Here is an 8,436-nt window from a genome sequence, read left to right as displayed (position 1 = left end):
CTTTTTGGACCCATTTCTAGTTTTGGATAAAAATACTATGTGTGAACACAGGTGAGAGATGAGCAGCTGCTAGACTCCCCTGTAATGCTTCTCTTTAGCGACCTGGCCCCTTACAATTGCTCCTATGGAAACATAGAAGATTGTCGGCAGAAAAATACCACTGGGTCCATCTAGTCTGCCCTTTCAGTATTTCCCTTATTATTATCTTAGGATAGATATATGTTTATCCCTGGTATGCTTACATTCAGTTATTATGGATTTACCTACCACATCTGCTAGAAGTTTGTTGCAAGCATCTACTACTCTTTCAGTAAGAAGTAAGAAGAATTAATCCTACCTATTATATCTAAACCTCTATAGTAGACTATATACACACACACATTACAGTGCTGATTATAGTTACAGTCCTCAGGATTTTATTCTCCCTCTCTTTGCTCCCTCTGGTGGACAATCTGAGAACAGCAGTCTTTACCATGTGTGTTTGCTTGTGATGCAGCAGCATGGATCAATAAAGCCACAGGCGGAAGAAGTGCCTAAGGTGATTTCAAAGGGTGTCTCTGAAATTACAGCGGTGACAGCTGTACAGCTTTCAGGTTCTATGGGGCCTCTCCAGAGCCTCAGTAGCCCGGGCTGACTTCATACTTGTCAGTCTATTTGAACAAGGGACTGTATTATAGTAGGACAAATAAGAAACTGCAGGAATGTGAGACGGAGAAGAATCGTCCGCAGCTTTCTTGCAATCTCAAATGTGCTGAATATTATTTCAAAGAAGAAAAACATGATATGTGAGATGGAACATGTATAGCGCCTATATGTCCTCATTTCAGGGTTGCAGCAGGCAATACACAACTACATATCATAGTTTCCTCAGGAGCTGACGTGTAGTGCCTGCTTGCCTGCTGGGAGGGGTATTTTGATGAAGGATTTTTATTTTTTTTTTATAGGAAATTATTAGCATTATTATCAGCTTTATATTGTCATCACAGTGCATGATGGTTAGGATGTGTTCACACCTTCAGGTTTTAGAAGCCAGAGCAGAGAACATATGAAGTTTGGAAGCCAAAGCAGAGAACATATGAAGGAAAGACTTTTGCTCTGTTAATAACTGCATCTCAAAACCTTAACGTGTGAACGCACCCTAAGAACGCCTCCAGTCAAGCTGCCTTTACACGTTTATGAACGCCAGCTCTGGATCTCAATGATGCTGTCAGTTCTGATAATCAGACCAGTGGTCAGGACGGGATTTCAGCCATAATGCGGACAGAAAACCCCAGCTGTTTCTCTGAAACCGATCATTGGAGTGCGTTTACACAAGTATTTTTCATCTGTATTACATGTTTTTTTCTGTATTAGGGTGGGTTCACACTTTGGAATTTGCGTGGATAAGTTCCGGCGGATTCCGTCGCTCGTTCCAGTTCGCTACAGCAGGCTTCTCCGCCCGTGCCATAGACACGATTCTATGGCTGGGTGAATTCCGCTTTCCACCGAAAGAACTGATATGTAAATTCTTTCGGCAGACAGAGCAATCGGCACGGCCATAGAATGGTGTCTATGGAGCCGGCGGAAAGGCGCGCAGCCGCAAGTGCATACGAGCGACGGAAACTGCCGAAACTTATCTGCGCATATTCCGTAGTGTGAACCCACCCTCAGAGAGTAAGAGTAATTTACACAGAACGATGATTGGCCGAATTGACCCTATCCGGACGATTATCGTTCCATGTAATAAACACAGCGATCATCGGCTGATCGTTGATATAGGTTTGGACCTATAATTGTCGGGCACCGACCATGCATCGCTACGTGTAATAGTGGTGCGCAGCCGGCGGCTGACGATTAGCAAAGTGCATACATTACCTATCCATGGTCCAGGGCTCCTCCTGTGCTCCGCTTCTCCCCAAGACCGCCGCGGCCAGTGATTGGCTGAGCGGCCTGTCAGTTAAGACAGGCCGCTCTGAAGCTGCAGCATCCATTTTTTTTTTTTTAACGTACACAAAAATGTGGTCGACCAGGTTTTTGTGTACATTAAAAAAAATGGATGCGTTTTGTTCCTTTTTTTTATAATGGAAGTCAATGAAAAACGGATGCACGCAAAGGCATCTGTTTTTTCATCTTTTTTTTTTTTTTTTTTTTAAAGGGATTGCAAAAAATATAGTGTAAACCCAGCTTTAATGTTAATCTATGGGGTTCAGATGGGTGTACACGATATGTGCATATATGTGCTAGTGTAGCTACTGTCACCCCTTATACAGATTTAAGTTTATGGAGAGAAAGTAAAATATGGATACACCCATACGTATTGTGTGATTTACTTTTCCGCCTAGAAGACGCCAATCACTATTTACTGTACAGAAATACAGATGTAATACTAATGGAATACTCTTCTTTTTTTCAGATCCATATTCCAGATGTTGATCGATAGATTTGTGTGAATCAGGAAATGTCCGGTGAGGATCCTTCAGCAGAGGATAGATGGTTACACAATGGACTCCTGAGCACAGGCTGCATCTATTGTGGCTGTGGTAGAAGAGAATATGATATAGCGCAGTATCACCCCTACTGTTAGCCTGCGAGGTCATAGCATGAGGACATTAGGATTTCTGATTGCAAAAAATCCAACACTTATATTTCATGCAATCTCTATAGATTGGACTTTTTCTTTATCCTTTGAGTGCAAATTGTTCTATACATTAGAACTGTGCAAAGGAGTATTCCAGACGCAGACCCGTGTGGCACATCCACAGGATGCCGGGCCCAGAGCTGCCTGGTTGTTTCCATAACTCCCATAGTAGTAAATAGGGAGTAGTGTATATTAGCAGCCACCTCTTTATACATTCTCTGCCTGGATGTGCCTGGCATACGTATAGATTCTAAAGAGGTAGACTATGTATTTGTATCAATTATTTTTGGCATACCAGGTGTAAATGTCTGTGTTGGGAGATAAAGATTATAAAATTCAGCCACCACTAGGGTGTGCTAATGAGTCTACTACACACAACTTTCAATAAGTAATTAGCATACAGTAAGCTCCCCCTAGTGGTGGCTGAAGGCAGCAGAATTTTCTCATTTTACTTTACAGTGATCTAGAGCTGTGTATCAATTATGATTACAATGGAGCTATGACTGCTATTCATTATGAAATTAAAAGTTCAGAAACCTATTCAATCTATGTTAAAAGATGGAGGTTCACTTAAATCTAAGAGGGAAAAACATATTATTTTCCTGATGTTATATGTAGAGATGAGCGAACCTTGAGCAGGCTTGGGTTTGTCTGAACTGGTGGCTGAAGAAGTTGGATGCAACCCAAGGGCTGCCTGGAAAAGAGGACTCCCTAGGGCTACATCAAACTTCTTCAGTCACTGGTAATCAAATGACTCACACTCTGGTTCGGATGAACCCGAGCATGCTTGGGGTTCACTCTTCTCTAGTAAAGGGGCTTCTCCAGCGGGGGGAACTTTTTTGATGGGAACGGGGAGGAGGTGGCTTAGGGAAACGATGTCCACTCACCTCTCCGGTTTCCAGCGACAGGTCCGCTCTGGTCCCCGGTTCCCGGCCGCTTCCTGGTGTCTGACGCGGACCCGAGAAGATACGTCTCAGGTCTGCTCAGCCAGTCAGTGACGTAGGCGGGATCTGAGCGGACTTGAAATGGATCCCGCCTCCTTCACTGACTGGCTGAGCGGACCTGAGACTTCACTTCTCGGGCTCGCGTCAGACACCAGGAATCGGGCACCGGAGTGCCGCGATGTGGGACCCGCCGCTGGAATCGGGGAGGTGAGTGGACGTCTTTTCCCTCAGCCACCTCCTCCCCCAGCAAAAAAGTGCCCCCCCCCCCCTTTAAATGTGACCAATATATTAAAGTTGTGCTAATTGACACCTTGTGGCAATGATTATTCAGTCCTACCTAACATTTTGGCCAGTTTCACACTGGTATAGTACAGACGCATTCTAGCCTGTTGACCCAAACTGGCAGCTGACTGTTTGTCATAAGATCTGTGGTCCAGCTGGGACTTACCACCATGATACAGGGACAAAGATGCTAGTGTGAAACCAGCTTATATCCATAAATAAAGGAATGGATCCTACACTTAGGGCAACTTATAGGTCTAAAGATTATGTGTAGAATCTGTATGTAGTTATAGCCAGCGCCACTAACTGCAGAAGTAGAGACAACCACTAATGATAGCCATTACATTACCCAATGGGATTGTCAGCCAGCTTTAACCAGAATTCCCATTGCTATATGTCCACCTCAATGATAATTATGAAGAAAATAAGAAAGTGAGTAATGGATAACAAGACTTCCCCTGCAATGTAACATCATGGAGACCCTTGCAACATTGTATCAGGAATGCCCCCAACATTCTACCCTTCTCATCTGGAGTCACATACAGTTAATACCTTACTATGTAATTATACAGAACATTAAATTACTGACTTAAAAGGCAGAAGAAAAGTCCGGAGCAATGCTAACCAATAACAGAGGGAAAAACATCTGTAACCGGAGTCACATAAGAGTAATCTGCCCGATCAGCATTATCCACGTATTGGAGAAATTACCATGGGTCTCACGTTCGATGAATTCACTTCATTAACTCAGTCAATAGAACAATAAAGTGGTGATGTAAATATGGATAATTTCTTATTGAATTTGTATATTTAATTACCATGTAGGGTCTTATAGAGCCCCCCCCCACCACCACCACCACCACCTTGTTTAATGAGTATACAGATCCAATCGTCAGAATACTTGGAGTATATGGTCTGTAGATTCTGCTGTTACAATGCTTTCTAGGCCATGTTCACACATTGTGGCCGGGATGTGGGTCTCACAAAACTGACGCAATACCCACAAGTTTACTGTAATGTCACAGTATACATACACATACATGATAAAAGTGGAATTTATTATTATTTATTAATTTGGGTAATTTTCTGATCATATGCCCAGTAATCAATGTCTATGATGGGAATTATCTGTCCTGCATCTGGTACATGATCGGAGTATCAGATTCATAAATGATCAGAAGTGGTGGGGGAGAAATACATTCTGGGTAATAGCCAGGTGTGTGATGCAAGTTATCACTGGTGCAAGGGAGAGTGGAGCAGATACCAGCTCTTTATGAACAGTAGGTAGCTATGCTTTTCTCTTGTACCAATTTGGATTCATCTCTTTCAATGTCAATTAGATCTTATACACTTATAGGGGGAATTTATCAAAGGGTGTAAAATTTAGACTGGTGCAAACTGGCCACAGCAACCAATCACAGCTCAGCTTTTCTTTCACCAGAGCTGGAAGCTGAGCTGTAGCACTATACCAGTGGTGGATCCAAGTGCCAGCAGTGACGGGTGTACAGGTGTGCAAAACAACAGTGAACAGTGATAGGAAGATCGAGATGTCACTCAAGTAGACTCTCGAATCAAAAATAGTGTCTAATGATGGCAATAATTATCTATAATGTCATCCAGTGATATTACTATCCTCTAACAATACATATGTATAAACACATCGTGTCCATATAACAAGTGTCCATATGTGAAAACAGTGTTCATAAGTGTCCATTCATGGACATTTTTTACACTGTTCTTATGGACACTGTTTTCACATATGGACACTTGTTATATGGACACGATGTGTTTATACATATATATTGTGAGAGTATAGTAACATCACTGGATGACATTATAGATAATTATTGCCATCATTAGACACTGTTTTTAATTTGAGAATCTACTTGAGTGACATCTCGATCTTCCTATCACTGTTCACTGTTGTTTTGCACACCTGTATATAGGGGAGTAGTTGAGTACATGTGGGTATGCTTGAGAAAGGCGGCGGAGGCCGCAGAAACATCGCATCAGACTCACCTTGCTGTGTTGCACTGTTTATTGCTGCTTTGGATATGTGGGGAATTCCTTGCTAGATAGATAGATAGATAGATAGATAGATAGATAGATAGATAGATAGATAGAAAGAAAAATAATCGATGGATCTGTGCATAAACCAGTTATGTGCCTTGGTGCTTATTAGAAACAGTGATATCACATTGAGCTTTACCACATGACACACTCAGCCCCCCTGCATCTTTAGATGCATCAAAGCCCTTGTAAACCTGCACATTTCTCCTGCAAGACACTCTAAGACCTTAGAAGTGGTAACTCATCCCTGTCTGTTTTTAGAGAGACCATCAGCCAAACATTGGCTGCCATATGGGCTAGTGGCCCTGGTGAGAACTGAGCGCTTTCTCTGAACCTGGTTATATTTAGCCGCTTGGAGTACAGAACATTATACACTAATTTATTTCCAACAATCCTCTATTCATGGATTAAAAGAAAAGAAAAAAATTCAATTATAGTCCCTCTTTGCAGAGTGGAGGGCTTTGTGTAGGAGGGATGACAATGTGGTCCGCACACAATAGGGGGAGATTTGATATTTCTCTCAATCACATCGCTGGATACATGTACATAGAACGTATCCTTGAACACGTTCATGCTCACCTATTCACTCAAAGGACAGATTAGCAGAGCAGTGTTTTCTGTGGTTTTTACATAGCTCTAGAGGAAGCTGATGACAAAGTTAGCTCCACTACATCTGTATTTACACCAGTCTAAGCCTTTCAACCCTATAACTGCAAGGAAACTTGCTGCATTATTTAAAAGGGGTTATCCAGCGCTACACAAACATGGCCACTTTCTTCCAGCACAGCTTTCATCTCCAGTTTGGATGTAGATTATATAACTCAGTTCCATTGAAGTGAATGGAGCTTAATTGCAAACGGCACCTGAAGTTACGACAAGATTGGTGTTGTCTCTTAAAGAAAGTGGCCATGTTTTTATAGTGCTGGGTAAGCCCTTTAAACTTTTTGCCAAGTGTCAGTCAGCCTTATGCAGTTAAATGACAAAATTGACTCTGCTACATCCACAGTATTTATAATCTAGCCCCATGAAGGTAAAGGTCTGTTGTGTACTGTCTTTCTAATGGACGATGACATCAAACAACCAGCTGTGCCCCTGACTTTTAACTATAACTTATATACATATAATAGTGGACTGAGATATAGTGTAGTAGAGCTGAGTTTGGCATTTGACACAATTCACTTCCACATAGAACCGTGCTGTGATTTTACACATGTAAACTACATGATCTCAACTCAATGCTTAAATTTTGCTTCCCAAATTGTTTGATAACTATTACACCTCTGCTATATCTGTATTTTATCTACATCCAGGACTTATTAGGTACTGTCTAACTGACAGAAAACCAGCTCAGCCCCTGACTGTATTCAATGAGCCATAATATGAAGAAGTGCCTTACATTCATGAAGATATAGTATAGCTGAGTTTGTCTTTTGGCACAACTCATTCTGACACCTCATTATGAGTCTACTAGCACTATCCTAGGGCACAAATACTGCACCCCCAAAGAGTTAATGGATGCATTCACCTCTGCTACATTCCTACTTCATCTATATCCAGGAGGATCCAGGTCTTATTGTGCACTGTCTCGCTGATAGACGATACAGTCAGACAGCCAGCTGTGCCCCAGACCTCATTCTAGGAGATGTATCATCAGAAGATCTGGCTTACATGAGCATATTTTCTTCTATATGGTCTCGGCCTTCTGACCCATTCTTGTATATAACACCGCAAGGGGGCAAATAAACCATCTAAGAAGTCCAGTGTAAAAAATAAAGTTCTCAGCGTGATTCTGGGGAATAAACTCAGAAGATATAGACTAGATACACTCAGACATGACAGAATCTGGTGGAAATTCCATCGATCACATCTTATTCGGTTATGGGGGGCCAAATTTGCCCCATTTTGGGGGCAATTTCCCATAGACCATTGGATTTATTTGATAGAATTTATTCCCATGAAGTGCTGGGTCAGTGACGGCACTCTCAAGGACGCAGCAGTGTCTATTCTGCGCTGCCTCAACCATTCAGACACTTGAACCACATCAATCAAGCGATACCTTCATTTTTTTTCCTACAGCAAAACAAAACACATACTGAGAGAATCCGCTTCTAAATATAAATTGCCCCACATCTGCAAAATGAATGCCTGGCTGTGTCACGCAGGAAAATGAATATAGAGTGACCTTTTCAATGGCATGCTTCCCATTATGCTTCACTAGAATAAAACCCATTTTCATATTAATAATGAGGAGCGCCGCTACCTCCACGCTACGACCTGAAGGATTTTGTTTGTTTGCTTGCCCGCGCTACTCGTATTACCAACATAAATATTTGTAAGGAAATGCATCGGTGCAATAAGACAGTATACAGATGTAGCAGAGCTGAGTTTGTCCCACATAGTCTAGTTGGATTTGTCGTTTGGCATGCAACATCATAAAATACCCTGTTATCTATGATTTCCTATAGGACTGTGGGCAATGTTACTACACTCTTCTTTAAGAAGGTTATATGCAAAATAAAAAGT

The sequence above is a fragment of the Dendropsophus ebraccatus genome, chromosome 4 (genome assembly GCF_027789765.1).
Source record: "Dendropsophus ebraccatus isolate aDenEbr1 chromosome 4, aDenEbr1.pat, whole genome shotgun sequence".
NCBI classification, from domain to species: domain Eukaryota; kingdom Metazoa; phylum Chordata; class Amphibia; order Anura; family Hylidae; genus Dendropsophus; species Dendropsophus ebraccatus.
The sequence above is the reverse complement of the archived record's forward strand: the minus strand, read 5'-3'. Positions refer to the sequence as shown.